At 34.7% G+C, this 19556-nt stretch overlaps 1 protein-coding gene across 9 annotated transcripts in view; it reads right to left on the bottom strand.

Annotated features, from left to right (window-relative positions):
* LOC116648530 (cytochrome c oxidase assembly factor 1 homolog) overlaps positions 1-19556 on the bottom strand; it is a 131120-nt gene that overhangs the window by 93962 nt on the left and 17602 nt on the right. The window lies entirely within an intron of this gene.

Below are 19556 nucleotides of genomic sequence, written 5' to 3'. Positions count from 1 at the left end.
CAGATAGACAAAATATAAAGAGAAGGAAATCAAAGCTACAGAAAATCATCATTTCCCAAAGGAAGATAGCAAGAGAAGAATGGGAACACTATAAAACAGCCAAAAAACAATAAGATCACATTAATATTCCTTACCTATTAATAATTACTTTGCATCCAAAAGGCATAGCATGGCAAAGCAGATAAAAACGAGGCCCAACAATGTGATATATACAAAAGGCAAACTTCAGATTTAGGTACTTAGATAGGCAAAAAAATTAAGGAATAAAAAAGATATTCCTTACTAATAGAAACCAAGAGAGCAAGAGTAGTTATATTTATTTCAGACAAGATACACTTTCACTCAAAAGTTGAAACAAGGGATGAAAGGTTATAATAATAAAGGGATCAATTCACCAGAGGTTAGATCAATCATAAATACGTGTAGATATAGATATAGATATAGATATAGATACGCCCAACACTGAAGTATCAACATATACTAAGCAAATATTAACACATATAAAGGGAGAAATAAATAAAAATAGAATAATAGCAGGGGACTTCAATACCTCACTTTCAACAATGGATAGCTTGCTCAGAAAATCAGTATGGAAACCTTGGACTTGAACTACACATTAGACAAAATGGACCTAACAGACATTCCTAGAACATTCCATTCAAAGGCATCAGAATACACATTCTTTTCAAGTATACACAAAATATACTCCAAGACCGATCATACGATTGGTCAAAAAACAAGTCTTAGAAAATTTAACAAGATTGAAATCACAGCAAATATCTTTTCTGACCCAAATGGCATGAAACCAGAAATCAATTACAGGAGAAAAACTGGAAAATTCACAAATGTGTGGGAATTAAATACATCCCTAAACAACCAATAAGTCACAAAAGAAGTCAAAAGGGAAATCAAAAAGTATCTTGAAACAAATGAAAAAGGCAACACAACATACCAAATTCATGAGATGTGATAAATGCAGTTATAAGATGGAAGGTTATAGCAATAAAGGCCTACCTTAATAAAAAATAAAGATCTCAAAAGTAAACAACCTAACCTTAACACCTCAAGAAACTAGAAAGAGATAAAACTAAGCCTAACGTTGGCAGAAGGAAAGAAATAACAAAGATGAGAGCAGAAATAAATAGAGACCAGAAAAACAAAGAAAGACCAATAAAACTGAGTTAGTTTTTTCAAAAATTAAACAAAATCCACAATCCTTGAGCAAACTCAGAAAAAAAAGACTCAAATAAATAAAATCAGAAATTAAACAGGAGATATTAAATCTGATGCCACATGAATAGAAATGATCAAAAGAAACTACTATTAAAGTATACAACCAACAAATTATATGCCAACAAGTTGGATAACCTGGATGAAATGGACAAATTCCTAGAAACATACAACCTACCAAGCCTGAATCATGAACAAAGAAAACCTCAACAGACTGAAAATGAGTAATTCGGAGATTGAATCACTAAGCAAAAAACTCCTAACAACAACAAGCCAGGATCAGCTGATTTCACTAGTGAATTCTACCAAACATTTGGAAAAGAATGAACACCCATCCTTCTTAAAGTCTTGCAAACAACAGAAAAGAAGGCCATTTTATTTTAGGAGGCCAACATGATCCTGATACCAAAGCCAGGTAAGGACACTATAAGAAAAGAAGACTACAGGCCAATATACCTGATGAATATGGATGCAAAAATTCTCAAAACAATTACTAGTAAACCAAATCCAATAGCTCAGTAAAAGGTCATACACCATGATCAAGTGGGAGTTATCCCTGAGATGCAAGGATGGCTTAAACATCTGCAAATCAATAAATGTGACTTAACAGAATGAGGGTTTAAAATCATATGATCATCGCAACAGATGTAGAAAAAGCATGTGACAAAAATTCCACACCTTTAAAAAAAAAACGCTCAATAAATAGGGTACAGAAGAATGTACATCAACATAATAAAGGCATTATAAGACTATGCAACAGCTAATAACATACTCAACAGTGAAATACTGAAAGTTTTCCTCTAAGATCTGGAACAAGACAAGCAGCCCACTTTCATCATTTATATTCAGCATAATACTGGAAATCCTAGCCAGAACAATTAGGCAAGAAAAAGAAATAAAAGGCATCCAAGTCAGAAAGGAAGAAGCTAATTGTCTCTCTCTGCAGATGACATGATCTTACATATATAAAATCCTAAAGACTACACCAAAAACTGTTAAAACTAATCAACAAATTCAGTAAAGTTACAAGATACAAAATCAACATACAGACCTCAATTGCATTTCTATACACTCACGATGAAATATCTAAAAAAGAAATAATGAAAACAATCTCCTTTATAATAGCATCAAAAATAAAATACTCAGAACTATACTATATTTAACCAAGAAGCTAAAAGATCTGTATTCTGAAAACTGTAAGACACGAGTGAAGAATATAGAAGACACAAATAAATGGAAATATACCCTGAGTTCTTGAACTGAAAGATTTAATATTGTTAAAACAGCCACACTACCCAATGCCATCTATAGTTTTAATGCAACCCCTATAAAAATTCCAGTGGCATTTTTTACAGAAATGGAAAAAACAATTCTAAAAATCATACAGAACCACAAAAGACCCAAATAGTCAAACCAATCCTGAGAGGGAAAACCAAATCTGGAGGCATCAAATTTCCTGATTTCTATATACAAAGTTACAGTAATCTAAACAATATAGTACTGGCATAGAAACACAGACCAGTGGAACAAAATAGAGTGCCCAGAAATAAACCCACGCATATATGGCCAACTAACATTTGACAAGGGAGCCGAGAATACACAGCATGGAAAAGATAGTCTCTTTAATAAATGTTGTTGAAAATCATATTCACATGAAAAAGAATGAAATCAGAACATTATCTTACATCACTCATAAAAATTGACTCAGAAATGGAGTAAGTAAATGTAAGACTTTAAGGCATATAACTCCTAGAAGAAACCATAAGGGAAAAAGCTCCTTAACCTTAGTCTTGGCAATGATTTTGAAAATATGAAACCAAATGCAACAAAAGGAAAAAATTCAATAAATAGGGCTATATCAAACTAAAAAGCTTCTGCACAGCAAACAAACAAAACATGAAACAGAATGAAAAGGAAATCTACAGAATGGCAGAAAATATTTGCAAATGATATATCTGATAAAAATTAATATCCAAAATACATAAGGAACTCATACAACTGGATAACAAAAAGCAATTAATCTGATTAAAACCTGGGCAGAGGACCTGAATAGACATTTTTCCAAAGAAACATATAAATGGCTAACTGGTACATGAAAAGATACTCACCATCCCTAATCAGAAAGAAATAGAAATCAAAACCACAATGAAATATAAGCTCACATCTGTTAGCATAGCTATTATCAAAAAATAAAAAGAGAGAAGTGCTGGTGAGGATGTGGAGAAAGTGAATCTGTGTGCACTTTTGGTAGAAATATAAATTGGTACAGAACTATGGAAAACAGTATGGAGATTCCTCAGAAAATTAAATAGGACTACCATATGATACAGCAATCTTACTTCTGGGTATATATCCAAAGGAAATAAAATCACTATGTCGAAGAGATACCTACACTCCCATGTTCTAATTACAGTATTATTCACAATAGCTAAGACATAGAAATAACCTATGTGTCAATGAATGAATGGATAAGGTGGATAAGGCAAATGTGATATATATATCGCACATACATGTAACATGTGTAGTATATACCTGTGAGATATATGTGATATATGTTATATATACTATATATGTGTTTCTGATGTGATATATATATATCATATATATGTACCAAACTCTCAATAAACCTTGAGAGTATTATGAGCTAGAGAAATGAGCTAGAGAAAAACATTTACTGTATCGTATCAACAAATGTGGAATCTAGAAAAGTCAAACTCATAGAAATAGAAAGTAGAATGGTGTTTGCCAGGGGCTGGGGAGTAGGTGAAATGGGGAGATGTTAGTCAAGGGGTACAAACTTCCAGTTATAAGATAAATAAATTCTGGGGATCTTAAGTACAGAATGGTGACTAGAGTTAACGATACTGTATTATATACTTGAAAGTTGCTAAGAGAGCGGATCTCAAGTGTTCTCACCACACACCCATACATAACTGGTAATTATGTGAGGTGATGGAGGTATTAACTAACCCTATTATAGTAATCATTTCAAAATATATATATATTGCACATCTTGAACTTAATATATACCTTAAACACATACGTTGTATAAGTCACACCACATATCTTAAACTTATAAAATGTTACATATCAACTATATCTTAATAAACCTGGGGGGGCGGAATCAAAGACCTTAAAAAAGAAATATAAATGCCAAATAAAAATCCTTGTAAAAATTGAAATACTATGAATTTTTAGAAGCTAGCATTCTTCAAGTGAAATTTTAAAACATAGCATGCATTACTTGTCCTGTTCAATAGTCTTTCATGACAAATATCCCAGATGTCAAAAAAAATTTTTTTCAGATGGCAAAAATTTTCATTTATTTTGTGTTGACATTGGTGAAATTCAGAGTGCATCAAAAAGCATCAAGTTGAGCGTTAGGGTACAGGTTACTTAATACAAGCTCCTTCACTTTTTTAAATAATAAACTATTTTGTCTGCTTACTCTGATTTTGGTTTTGCCTTTGAAATCAATATTGCTTTTACTAATTCAGATTCTAGATTAAGTTTTCATTTCATATTAGAGTATTCCACAAAAACATTCATACCTCCTTCGCTCTGCAACTCCTTTGTATTTACCCCCCCAAAAAAAACACAAAACTATAGGCTATAGTGAAGTCTGAACATGAAAACACAAACATTACTAGATATTATATAAATATTAATTATTAATATTTATATACACAACATTGAGCTCTCATAGCAAGGTTAACAGTACTACCCAGAATAATATGTTGTAACTGCCAATTTACAGATTTCTTTTGCTCCCAAACTCGTTATTCTTGGAACACTGCTCACAGGCTTTACATGAAGTACACTATGCATATAAACTTAATACTTACTTTATTTGTAAGAGTAACTCATTGTTAGCAAGAAAGCATGAAAACATATTTATAAGATGGCAACAACTATGAGTAAGGCTCACTGATTAGATCATGATGCTTTCCTGCTAGCAGTTCCAATCTCAGTTCCCAGAAACATGTACCTTTACTTTCTACTCATTTTGTCAGCATATCCTGCTCCTACTTTCCACTTGGTATCAGTAGAGCTCCTAGAATCAATATATCCAATAATACTGCTTGCTGAGCTTTGATTCTCGGGAAAATTTAATGTCTTTCCTGTTTTCCCAACTTTTTAATGACTTTCTCAGAATCTGAAATTGAACAAATACACAAATTTCCTGAGAAATACTAGAAATGCCTTCTTATATGGAAATGCTACTTTACCCAGAGGTCATCTCCTTTGAATCTCCAGAATCTGTACCAGGGTGAACATCATCCATTGGGAGAATTACCTCTCAGCCACAGTCACCCAATCTTCCTTATTTTGTCTCCCTTGTATTCCAATTTCCAGACAGACCTGGCATTGCCAGTTCTTGAGGTTTCTGTGGATTTACAGGGTAATTATGAAAGGTTTCAGTTTTTCCTTCTGCTAACTGAGTCTTTGGTGTCTATGTTCATTTCCACTTATTCTTGGGCTTTTCACTTTTCCAAAGTGTACTGTTACTGCCTCCTTTCCTAATGTTCTTGTCCTTTGGGGTTTTACTGTAGATTTAGTGGGGTTTTAATGGGGAACAAGATTAGAAGAATCAATCTACCATCATAATCCCATAGAAATCTTCATTTTTAACAAGTATCTTAAGTGATTCTGAAGCACATGGTCCCCAAATCAAACTTTCAAACACTGACCTAGAGAATAATAAGTAGAAAGTGCCCAGAATAGTGAACACACTATAAATAGCTGAAGAAGCTGAGGATGTTTACCAAAAAAAATATATATTCTGGAAGCTATCATAACTACTTCAACAGCTAAAGAGCTAATGGGAAAGAGAAGTTAGGCTTGTTCTATATGCTTCCAAGGGAAACTATAATCAGCATGAGAAAACCACAGGCTAGAGATCTGTGCAAGATAGAAAATAACTTCTTAAAAATAGAAATATCCTAAGAAGAAATCAACTGTCTTAGGATAGAATAGGCCACCCAACTCTCATTTATTCAGGATGCCATTAATAGCATCTAGGACCTAGATGCTTGTATGGGACCACTGGTTGCTAAGGCAAGGCTAACACATGTGAAAGATAAAATTAATGCACAATTAAATGCCAGAAGGATGAAATTACAAACCTAACATCATTTTCAGCAAACTGAGAAAAAGCCACCAAATATAAAAAGACTATCCACACTTGAAATATAACAGGTAATGACTGCTAGTGCTAATTTTCCTTTTCTCAGTTGGAATATAATTTCTTCCCCCATGCAGAATCAGCACTCAGGTGTGTATTTATCCCTACGTTTGATCTGAAAAGTTGAAAAGTGGCATAGCGATGGGTTGCTGATTGCTATAAAAATGTCCTATGAGCCACAAATTTTAGTATGTTACTAAACCTCCTTTTCTTTACCTAAAATGTAGGTTGGCTTAAAAACAAGTCTCCCTGCATCTATTCCCATCATTTCCTCCAATCAAGGAACAAACGGAACACTGGAGAGGATGGAGCACATTGAACAAGGGAAAAGTGGCATGATATGAGGCTGCAGCAATGAGCAGAGAGATCACAGGGTAGGCTTGGGAAAGAAGAATATTGTGGTTCAAGTTAAATATTTCTGGTTTATTCTAAGTATAATAATAAGTAATAGTAGTTTCTAAAGCAGGAGACGCGATCAGATTTTGTATTTCTTAAATGGCTTTGTGTGAAAAATAAAGTGGAGTTACTAATACATTTTGGCAGACCAATTAGGAAGTAGCATCTAGGTAAGAGACGATAGTAGTTTGGATTAGGATGATAGAAATAGATATGACCACATTTGAGAAATCCTACCTAAGAGGAATCAAAAGAACATTGAGAGGTCTTAAAGATGATCCCAGATATTTTGTATGAGCATTTGGATAAATGATGGTCCCAGTCCCCAGGGAAGTATATACTGCCAGACATAAGCTGCCAGAAGAGTAAGGAAAAGAGGAATCCCATCCCCTCTTGAGTGGGTTAGGTTTGGAAACCTATGAGTCATCTAAGTGTGAATGTCTCACAAGCTCCACTTCATCATTTCTCACTGAAAATCTCCATTAAATCTTCAAACTCAGGATGCTGGCAATCAAAATCTCTTTCTTCTGCATATGCTCCATCTGTTGATTAATTAACATCACCAACTGTGAGGGATGTTATGAACAGGGTTCCTACATGTGATAGAGAAGGCTAGAATATAAAACATCTAAGTCCCATGGATAAGAATCTATGACACAGATTCATTCATAACACTGGAGTTATTCTTGCCACAAAAGGCTAAAGTTTAGAAAAAAGTTAACTCGTGGGTCTCCAACTCATGACACCAAGATCAAGAGTTGCATGCTCTTCTGACTGAGCCAGCTGGCACCCTGGCAGCCTGCTATTTTAAAGTTTAAATGAAAGTCACATATTTCTACTTTGAGAACATCATGATCACTCATCACTTCACAGTTTGCTTTGCTTCTCTGGAGGGTTATACTTTAGGGTTTTTTCCTCCTCCTTTAAATTACTGATAAAAATGATCTTGCTTTATATTTTCTGTATCTTGAAAGCATTATCATTTTTGTTAAATATAGATTAGGAAATACATATAATAATGAAGGAGACAAGGAGACAGAATAGTTGTAATTTTTAAAAATCTGCATGAATTCATTTTAGGTCTGTAAAGTTTTTTTTTTTCAAGTTTGTTTAGTTAAGGTGTGCAGTTTTTTTTCTATCTACGTAACCTGACGTTTGGTATGTATGTAACTTGACATTTTGCAAAAATTCTGTTTTTGAAATGAGGGGAATGGTCACTGACTTTGAAACTCATTTTCCTTTTTAAAATATCATTTTTTGCTTTGGTTTTTTGATAATCAAGGATGATAACTTTAGGTTAAACATTCCAGGTGCACTGACCTTTGAAAGGGAGACTTTGTCTCAAGTCCTACACTCACCATGAATACTGAAACTATCTCTTGTATGGGGTTTTTTGTTTGTGTTTGATACAAATGAATTTCTTTACTATATATTAGCTTAATAAATAAGTATAAATCTCATGAACTGTGATGGAGCTATACTCATTGAAATGATTATATATTTTTAAAATTAAAATTTATTCTACTTTTGAAGAAAAAATTATGAATATAAAAAGGTGACAGTGGTTTAAATAACACTGATTCTGTTTTAAGTGAAGACATAATTTAGAGATTTTTGGTAAACTCTAGAAATGTTTAACTTAATGCCTTTTTAAAATCTGTAGAATTGAATAAAAGCTTAAAACATTTTTTAAAAAAAAGTTAACTCACAACTCTGCAAACATTTTAAGCCATTTGAAAATAAATATGAAAGTATGGAGAGAGACTTTTATCCACAGATTGTTTTGCTAGGGATATTATAAGAGTAAGATAAATTTTGGAATAGATCCCCCCCCCCCCAAAAAAAAGGATTCTAGAGTTAAATGTTAATTCCTGTTTTTCTACATCCATTCATGATAAAAACCCTCAATAAAGTAGGTTTATAGGGAACATACCTCAACATAATAAAGGCCATATATGAAAGACCCACAGCAAATACCATCCTTAATGGGGAATAACTAAGAGCTTTTCCTCTAAGGTCAGGAACAAGACAAGGATGTCCACTCTCACCACTTTTATTCAACATAGTAGTGGAAGTCCTTGCCACAGCAATCAGAACACAAAAAGAAATAAGAGGAATTCAAATCAGTAAGGAAGAAATCAAATGTCCACTCTTTGCAGATAACATGGTACTATATAGAGAAAACCCTAAAGACTCTACCAAAAAAGTGCTAGAACTGATAAACAAACTCAGTAAAACTGCAGGATACAAAATCAACATACAGAAACCTGTTGCATTTCTATACACCAATAATGAAGCAGCAGGAAAAGAAACTAAGAAAACGATCTCATTTACAATTGCATCAAAAATAGTAAGATACCTAGGAATGAACCTAACCAAAGAGATAAAAGACCTGTAGTCTGAAAACTGTAAAACACTGATGAGAAAAATTCAAGACAACACAAAGAAATGGAAAGACATTCCATGCTCATGGATCAGGAGAACAAATATTGTTAAAATGTCTATACTACCCAAAGCAATCTACGTATTTAATGCAATCCTTATCAAATACCAAAAGCATTTTTCACAGAATTAGAACAAATTTGTATGGAACCACAAAACACCCTAAACAGCCAAAGCAAAGCAATCTTAAAAAAGAAAAGCAAAGCTGGGGGCATCACAATTCCGGACTTCAAGTTATATTGCAAAGCTGTAGTAATCAAAACAGTATGGTACTGGCACAAAAAAAGCTGCATAGATCAATAGAACAGAACAGAAAAGCCAGATATAACCCACAATTCCACAGTCAATTAATCTTAAACAATGCATAAAAGAATATCCAATGGGAGAAAGAGTCTCTTCAACAAATGTTGTTGTGAAAACTGGACAGCAACATGCAAAAGAATGAAACTGGACCATTTTCTTAAACCATACACAAAAGTAAATTCAAAATGGATTAACGACCTAAATATGAGACCTGAAACCATAAAAATCCTAGAAGAGAACACAGGCAGTAAAGCCTTTGACATGGGCTGTAGCAATTTCTTTCAAGATGTGTCTCCTGAGGCAAGGGAAACAAAAGCAAAAATAAACTATTGGAACTACATCAAATTAAAAAGCTTCCACACAGTGAAGGAAACAATCAACAGAATTAAAAGGCGACCTACTGAATGGGAGAAGGTATTTGCAAATGACATATCCAATAAAGGGCTAGTATCCAAAACAAATAAAGAACTTATATAAAATGCAACACCCAAAAAACAAACAATTTAAAAATGGACAGAAGATATCAACAGATGTTTCTCTAAAGAAGATACAGATAGCCAACAGACTCAAGAAAAGGTGCTGAACATCACTCATCAACAGGGAAATAAAAATCAAAAGTACAATGAGGTATCACCACATACCTGTCAGAATGGCAAAAATCAACAACACAAGAAACAACAGGTGATTGCAAGGATGTGAAGAAAGGGGAACCCTCTTGCACTGCTGGTAGGAATGCAAACTGGTGCAGCCACTCTGGAAAACAGTATGGAGGTTCCTCAAAAAGTTAAAAATCCAGGAATCACATTACTGGGTACTTACCCAAAGAACAGAAGAACACTAGTTCAAAGGGATACATGCACCCTGATGCTTATAGCAGAATTATTTACAATAGCCAAGATATGGAAGCAGCCCAAGTGTCCATCAATTGATGGATAAAGATGTGGTGTGTGTGTATATACATATATACATATATATAAAATAAATAATGGAAAACTATTCAGCCATAAAAAAGAGTAAGATCTTCCCATTTGTAACAACATGGATGAAGCTATAGAGTATAATGCCAAGTGAAATAAGTCAGTCAGAGAAAGACAAATACCACATGATTTCACTCATATGTAGAATTTAAGAAACAAAACAAGCAAAGAGAAACAAATAAGAGAGGGAGAAGGACAGACAAGGCAAGAAACAAACTCAATTACAGAAAACAAACTGATGGTCACCAGAGGGGAGGTTGGTGGGGGATGGGTTAAATAAGTGGTGGGGATTAAGGAGTGTACTTGTCAAGATGAGCACAGGGTGATGTATGGAACTGTTGAATGCTATACTGTACACCTAAAACTAATACAGCACTGTATGTAACTAACTGGAATTAAAATAAAAACTTATATAAAAAAATTCTTAATTGTTTTTCTGAAGTAAAAGCTTAAAGCGATTATTTTCCAGTTGATAAGAAGCATTACAGTGATGCCTGGGTGGCTCATCAGTCGGTGAAGCGTCTGCTTCGGCTTAGGTCATGATTCCAGGGTCCTGGGATCAAGCCCCGCGTCGGGCTTCCTGCTCGGCAGGGGACCTGCTTCTCCCTCTCCTCACTGCTCATGCTCTTTCTCGCTGTCTCTCTCTCAAATAAATAAAACTTTTAAAAGAAAAAAAAGCAGCAGCAGCAGCATTACAGTCTTTATTATTATGCCCTACTACAGTACCACACTGCCACCTGTTGGAAAACATCACTAACAAAATGTTTTTATTCCCAACCAAGTTTGTGAGGAAATTTGTGAATTTCTGAAAGAACATGAAAAGGAACTGTGTTGATTTTACACTTTCTTGCCCACCACCCTTGATAAAAACTATTAGTAAAGAGTCTGGTCCCTGATTTTTGCATCTGACTCCCGGGAGATATCTGCTGATTGCCTGGCTCTGGTGGCAATGGGAGCTTGCATTTCCTGGGTCCCACAGGACCAGAATAATTGGAAACATACCTTGGCAGGCTACCACCCCCAGGACACTACCCAGACAGCAAACTGAAACATGCCCCTTGCCTTTTCATGGAAGGCCTATGTGGTGGTCCTGGAGCTTCAGGTTTGGCACACATCGGAAGGCTACACAAGTACTCCTAAGAAACAAACTGGAGGACACCATTTTTACACTCTCCCTGTGCCTTGCTACAGCTCACTAGTATTTCCCAGAAAGTTTACATTCATCTGAGTCCTGCTTTTTGTGACTCTTGGCAAGGGGACATCCCAAACTGCCTGGCTCTGGTAGCCAGCAGGGCTTACATTAGTGGTCCCACGCGACTGACTCTCTCTCTCTCTCTCTCTCTCTCTATATATATATATATATATATATGTATTTGCATGCTTTCAAAGCTGTTGCTTGAGGGTCTGGCTTCCAACCAATCACCTGAATCTAGGTGCTGACTGAGGTCCTCCCCTTTGGCACACTGGTCTTAGACACCCTCAACTACTGGGAGCTACTAAGAATAAAATGGGCTACTTGGGCAATCAGAAAGCTTTGAGAGACAACTATGACCTAGGGCAAAAGCTGAACAATAAGGTTCATCTCTTACACAACGCCGACACTTCAATACCGAGAGAAGTAGCTGTTTCGTCTAATGTATAGAAACCAACACAGAAAGTTAAGCAAGCAAAAGGAAGAAACAGAGGAATATGCTCCAAATGAAAGAAGAAGACTGCAGAAAATAAAACTTAATAAAAACAGAGATAAGTAATTCACTTGATAAAGGGTTCAAAGTTAAGATCATAAAGGTCATAAAGATGCTCGCCAAATTCAGAAGAATGGACGAACAGTGAGAATTTCAACAGATGTAGAAAATATAGGAAAATTCCAAAAAGAAGTCAAAGAATTAAAGAATACAATATTTAAACTGAAACATACACTACAGGGGTTTAACAACAAACTAGATGAAGAAGAAGAAAGGACCAATCAACTTGCAGACAAGGCAGAGGAACTACCCACTAAGAGCACCAAAAAGAAAAAAATAATGAAAAAAACTATAGATACCTTAAGGGATTTCTGGGACAACATCAAGTAGACTAGCATTTGCATTGTAAGGGACCCAGAAAGAAAACAGAGAGTGAAAGGGGCAGAAAATTTACTTGAAGAAATAATAGGGGAAAACTTATGTAACCTGAGGAAACAGACATCCAGATCCATGAAGCATACAGAGTTTCTAATAAAATAAACCCAAAGAGATCCACATCAAGATATATTATAATTAAAATGTCAAAAGTTAAAAACAAGAAGAGAATCTAAAAGGAGCAAAAGAAAAATAATTCTTTATACAACAGGGAACCCCCATAAGAGTATCAGCAGATTTTGCATCAGGAACTTTGTAGGCCAGGGGCACCTGGGTGGCTCAGTTGTTGGGCATCTGCCTTCGGCTCAGGTCATGATCCCAGCATCCTGGGATCGAGCCCCACATCGGGCTCCTTGCTCAGCGGGAAGCCTGCTTCTCCCTCTCCCACTCCCCCTGCTTGTGTTCCTGCTTTCACTGTGTCTCTCTCTGTCAAATAAATAAATAAAAAATCTTAAAAAAAAAAAAGAAAAGGAACTTTGTAGGCCAGCAACAAGTACCACAATATGTTCAAAGTGCTAAAAGAAAAACATTTCCAACCAAGAATACTCTACCCAGCAAAGTTATCATTCAGAATTGAAGGGAAGATAAAAAGTCTTCCAGACAAGCAAAAGCTAAAAGAGTCCATTGCCACTAAGTTGGCCTTACAACAAATGTTAAAAAGATTTCTTTAAGCTGAAAACAAAGGGCGTTAATTTAAAAAGAAAACATATGAAATTATTAATCTCACTGAGAAAAGTAAATATGTAGTAAAGGTAGAGATTAATTACTTATAAAGCTAGTGTGAAAGTTAAAAGACAAAAATAGTAAAAATAACTGTAATTAAAATAATTAAAGAGTACACAAGATAAACCGATGTAAAATGTATAATCAAAAACATAAATCATGGCAGAAAGAGAAAATGTGGAGCTTTAGAATACATTTAAACTTGTTAATCAACTTAAGATAGACTGTCATAAATATGTTTTTATATGTAAGCTTCATGGTAACCACTAAGCAAAAATAGTAGATACACAGAAGATAATGCGAAAGGAATCAAAGCATACCACTAAAGAAACTTATTAAATCACAAAAGAAGAGAGCAAGAGAAGAAAGGAACAGAAAAACTACAAAATAGCCAGAAAACAATTAAAATAGCCAGAAAACAATTAAAATAGCAGTAAGTACATACCTATATCAATCATCACTTTAAACATAATTGATCTAAAATTTTCCATTAAAAGACAAAGGGTGACTGAATGGATAAAAAACAAGACTCATCATTCTTTTAAAACGCACATGGAACATTTTCCAGGACAGATCACATGTTATGCCATAAAACAAATTTCAATATTTAAGAAGACTGAGATAATTCAAGCATCTTTTTTGACCACAACAGTATGAAACTAGAAATCAATTATAAGAAGAAAACTGGAAAAAACACAAACACATGTAGGCTAAACATGAAATAAAATGGAAATGGAAACACAATGGTTCAAAATCTTTGGAAGGCAGCAAAAGCAGTACTAAGAGGGAAGTTTATAGCAATATAGGCCTGGCTCATCTCAAGAAACAAGAAAAATTTCAAATAAACAATCTAACTGTACACATAAAGAACATAGAAAAAGAATAAACAAAGCCCAAAGTTAGTAGAAGGAAGCAAATAATAAAGATCGGATTGAAAATAAATGAAGTAAAGACTCTAAAAAACAATAGAAAAGAACAATGAAACCAAGAGTTGGTTCTTTGAAAAGACAAACAAATTGATAAACCTTTAGCCAGACTCATCAAGAAAAAAAGAGGACTAAAATAAAATCAGAAATGAAATAGAAGCTATAACCCACACCACAGAAACACAAAGGATCATGAGACTACTATAAATAATTATATGCCAACAAATTGGACAACCTAAAAGAAATTATTAAATCCCTAAAAACATACATTTTTCCAAAATGGAATCAGGAAGAAATAAAAAATCTAAACAGACTGATTATTAGTAATGAAATTGAATCAGGATTCAAAAAACTCCCAATAAATAAAAGTCCAGGACCAGACAGCTTCACTGTGAATTCTACTAAACATTTAAAGATCAAATTATTCCAAAAATTCAAAGATGAAGAAATGGTTCCAAATTCATTTTTAACGCCAGCATTACCCTTATACCAAAACCAAAGACAGCACAAAAAAAAAAGGAAAAAAATTGTAAACAATATCCTTGATGAACATGATACAAATATCCTCAACAAAATATTAGTAAGCTGAATTCAACAACACATTAAAAGGATTATTCACCATGATCAAGTGGGATTTGTTCCAGGGATGTAAGGATGGTCCAATGTCCCCAAATAAATCAACCATGATACATCACATTAAGAAAATGAAAGGCAAAAATCATATGATCATCTCAATAGAAGCAAAAAAAGCATGTGACAAAATTCAACATCCATTCATGATAAAAACTTTCAACAAAGTGGGTATAAAGGGAACATGCCTCAACATAATAAAGTCCATTTCTGAAAAACACACACTGCTAATACCATACTCAATGGTGAAAGCTGAAAGCTCTTTCTCTAAGATCGAGAGCAAGACAGGGATGCCTACTCCTACCACTTTCATATAACGTAGTACTAGAGGTCCTAGTTACAGTAATTAGGCAAGAAAAATAAATAAAAGGCATCCAAATCGGTAAAGAAGTAGTAAAACTGTCATTATTAGCAATTGATATGATACTACATATAGAAAACCATAAAGACTACACCAAAAAAACTATTAGAATAAAGGAATTCAGTAAAATTCCAGAACACAAAACTAATATACAAAAATCTGTTGCATTTTTGTGCACTAATAATAAACTAGCACAAAGAGAAATTAAGGGGAAAAAATCCCATTTACAATTCATCATAAAGATAAAATGCCGAGGCCAAGGAATAAATTTATCCAAAGGAGTAAAAGACCTGTATTCTGAAAACTGTAAGAAACAGGTGAATGAAATTGAAGATGACACAAATAAATGAAAAGATATTCCATGTTCATGGATTGGAAGAATTAATATTGTTAAAATGTCCATACTACCCAATGCAATCTACAGATTCAATGCAGTCCCCATCAAAATACCAATAATATTTTTCACAGAACTAGAACAAATAATCCCAAAATTTGTATGGAACCCCAAAAGACCCTGAATAGCCAAAGCAATCTGGATAAAGAATAAAGCTGGAGGTATCACAATCTCAGATTTCAAACTATATTACACAGCTACAGTAATCAAAACAGTATGGTACTTGCACAAAAACAGACACACAGGTCAGTGGAGCAGAAATGAGCACAGAAATAAAACCATACTTATATGGTAAATTAGTGTATGACAAAGGAGGCAAGAACACACAGTGGGGAAATGATAATTGGACAGCCACATGCAAAAGAAATAAATTATATTTATCACTGTACCATTATTTTTTCAAGTAGTCCCCTGATGTTGGAACTGTACATTTTTGTGGGTATTGGGATCCCTCTGAATAACTGTGACTTCCCTGAGACCAATGGGGAAATGTAGGAAAAAAGACAACAGTATAGTTCAACCAAACCTTAGAAAATTGAAATTGCCTGCTGCCTGTTAGACCCTCCCTAACACCCCCTCCTCCAACTGCAACATCTTTCACAAACTCCTTAGTATTCCCTCATCATTGTTACAGCCCATACCCCACAGCAAATAGCAGTTTCCCATTCTTCCCTAATAAATATCATGGATATTTTTGCAGTGGGGGAGGAAAACTCACTTGTCAAAAGCAGCAGTATTCACAGCATACCAGAGTAATTGCCAAAGTATCCATCTAGAGCAACGGAATAATGAGAGAGTAATCCAGATCTTTGGAACTATACAAGTATGCAAAATCACCTCCATCTTAGAGTCTGCCATGATGGGTAACTTGTCCCCAAACATTAAAAACACAGAATTAAGAAAAACAAGAGCATGAATTACAAAGAAGTTTAGGATTTGAGAAACTATTGAGGTAAACCTTTCATTTAGTCTGAATTCTAATAATTTTAATAAGCTCAAAGAGCCCCATGTCCTAAGACAAAAACTTCTATATCCCTTCGATTAGGAGATGGCTCTTTGAATTTATATTTATAGAAAGGTAAACATGACAATATATGTCTGAACTATTCCATTCTTTTAAATTTCATATTTTATGTGAATGACAAAAAACACTGAAATGTATGTGCAGTTCCTCAAAACAATTAAACAGAGAATTACTCTATGATCCAGTAATTCCACTTCTGGGTACACACCCAAAAGAACACAAACAGATATCTGTGTACCAATGCTCATAACACCACTATTCACAAAAGCCAAAAGACAGAAACAACTCAAATGTCTATCAACTAATAGGTAGATAAACAAAATGTGATATACACATACAGTGGGATATTATTCAACCTTAAAAAGGAAGGAAATTCTGCAATATACAACAACATGGATAAACCTTAAAGACATTATGCTACATGATATAAAAGGACAAATACTGTATGATTCCACTTATATGAGGTACTTGGAATAGTCAAACTCAGAGACAAAAACTGGATGGTGGTTGCCAACAACTGGAGAGAGGGGCAATATGGAGTTACTATTTAATGAGAACAGGGTTTCAGTTTGGAAGATAAAAGTTCTGGAGAGGATGGTGGTGATGGTTGCACAATAACATAAATGTACCCAAGGTCACTGAATTGTACATGTAAAAATGTTTAAAATGCTAGATTTCATGATATGTATATTTTTTAATAATATTTATAAAAAAAAAAAAAAAAAAACCTGAGGCAAACAAACACTGCGTCAAGAAATATAAGAGTCCTCCTAACAAATCAGGCCAAAGGGTAATAATGAAGCCTTGGACATTGTATGTAAAATAGAGATGCAACTTTTTCTAGGGAGCTTTGTTATATAGCTTTCCTCAGTTTCTCAAAATGTTCAGAGATCCTAAAAATACTTTTTTACCACTACCTTTAATCCAATGAGATGAGAAAAATATGAAAATAATTTTAATAGGATTTTATAAAACTACTATCTCCAGCATGCCCCAATCAATATAGGACCAGCATAGTTACATTCAAGCTCTGCAAACATAAAATCCTTAAATAAACTTCTGCTAGTATGAGGTAAGTACCCACTATTTGATGACCAACTGTCCAATATGGCTATCAGAAATCTAAATAAGAGAACATGGGAATAGCTTCTAGGAGTATGTTTGTCAAATGAACCAACAAAGCTAAAGTAGATTATAGTGTATTTTTCAAGGCAGAGAGATAGGGAGGCACCAGTGTCTGAAACAATGAAAGCTATAAAGTTAAATATAGTACCAGGGACATCACATTAACCAGTGTCAGTTTATATAATCCCTATAATTTAAGAACAGTATCCCAAACTGCCACCTGGAGGCCTTTTATAGGAAAAGACTGACAGTCCTGACAACAGAAAAATGCAAAACATTAGTATAGTAAAAGATACAAAACAAAGTTAACAGGCAAACAGAGCAAAAATACCTGCCACATATCTAACAGTCAATGAGAACAGTCAATTCTCTACACAAAGAATTCCTATCAATCAATAAGGAAAAGACAAAACTCGATAAGGAATAGACAAATTATATAAACTGTTTCCCCCTGCTTCATTTCTCAACTCTTAAAATGCTGCTCACAGGTTCTTCACAGCATGTTCTCCTGGGCCTGGTCTTCTACACATTAAAGTTGTTGTTCAACTGACTCTCTGAATTACCCCCACAGACCTATAACCTGGTTTCCAAGAACGGTAAAAATTAACCTCATGTGCTTTTCATTTAAAGGAATTATATCATAATGTACAAGACTGTCATATACCTAATAAATGACTTGTACCTCAAATATAAAAGGAACTCTTACAGGGGAACCTGGCTGGCTCAGTCGGTGAAGCATGCAACTCTTGATCTCTAGGTTATGAGTTTGAGTCTCACATTGTAGAGATTACTTAAAAATAAAATCTTAAAAAAAAAGGAACTCTTAGGATTCCATGATGAAAAGATAATCTAATTTTAAAAATGGACAAAGGAGGGCACCTGGGTGGCTCAGTTGGTTAAGCGACTGCCTTCGGCTCAGGTCATGATCCTGGAGTCCCTGGATCGAGTCCCGCATCGGGCTCCCTGCTCGGCAGGGAGTCTGCTTCTCCCTCTGACCCTCCCCCCTCTCATGTGCTCTCTCTCATTCTCTCTCTCTCTCAAATAAATAAATAAAATCTTTAAAAAAAATAAATAAATAAAAATGGACAAAGGATATGAATAGGCATATATACAAATGGCCCACAGCACGTGAGAAGATGCTCAACATCATTAGCCATCAAGGAAATGCAAATCAAAACGAGACACAGTTCACACCCACTAGGATGGCTAGAATTTTTTTTTTTTAACCACTGGAATTTTTTTTAATTTAAACTCAATTAGCCAACATATAGTACATACTTAATTTCAGATGTAGTATTCAATAATTTATCAGTTGCGTATAACACCCAGTGCTCATCACGTCACATAGGATGGCTAGAATTAAAAAACAGGCGATGACAAGTGTTGGCAACAATACGAAGAAATCAGCACCTTCATATACTGCTGATGGGAACATAACATGGTATAGCTGCTTTGAGAAACAGTCTGGCAGTTCCTCAAAATGTGAAACAGAATTACCCTATTACCCAGCGATTCTAATCTTAGGTATATACCCAAGAGAAATGAAAACATGAAGCACAGAGGACCATAGGGGAAGGGAGGGAAAACTGAATGGGGAGAAATCAAAGAGGGAGACAAACCATGAGAGACTCTGGACTCCAGGAAACAAACAGGGTTGTGGAAAGGGAGGTGGGTGGGGGATGGGGTAACTGGGGGACGGGCATTAAGGTCACGCGATCTG

This window comes from Phoca vitulina, unplaced genomic scaffold (genome assembly GCF_004348235.1).
Source record: "Phoca vitulina isolate PV1807 unplaced genomic scaffold, GSC_HSeal_1.0 scaffold44, whole genome shotgun sequence".
NCBI classification, from domain to species: Eukaryota; Metazoa; Chordata; class Mammalia; order Carnivora; family Phocidae; genus Phoca; species Phoca vitulina.
This window is presented reverse-complemented; position numbering and strand designations above follow the sequence as displayed.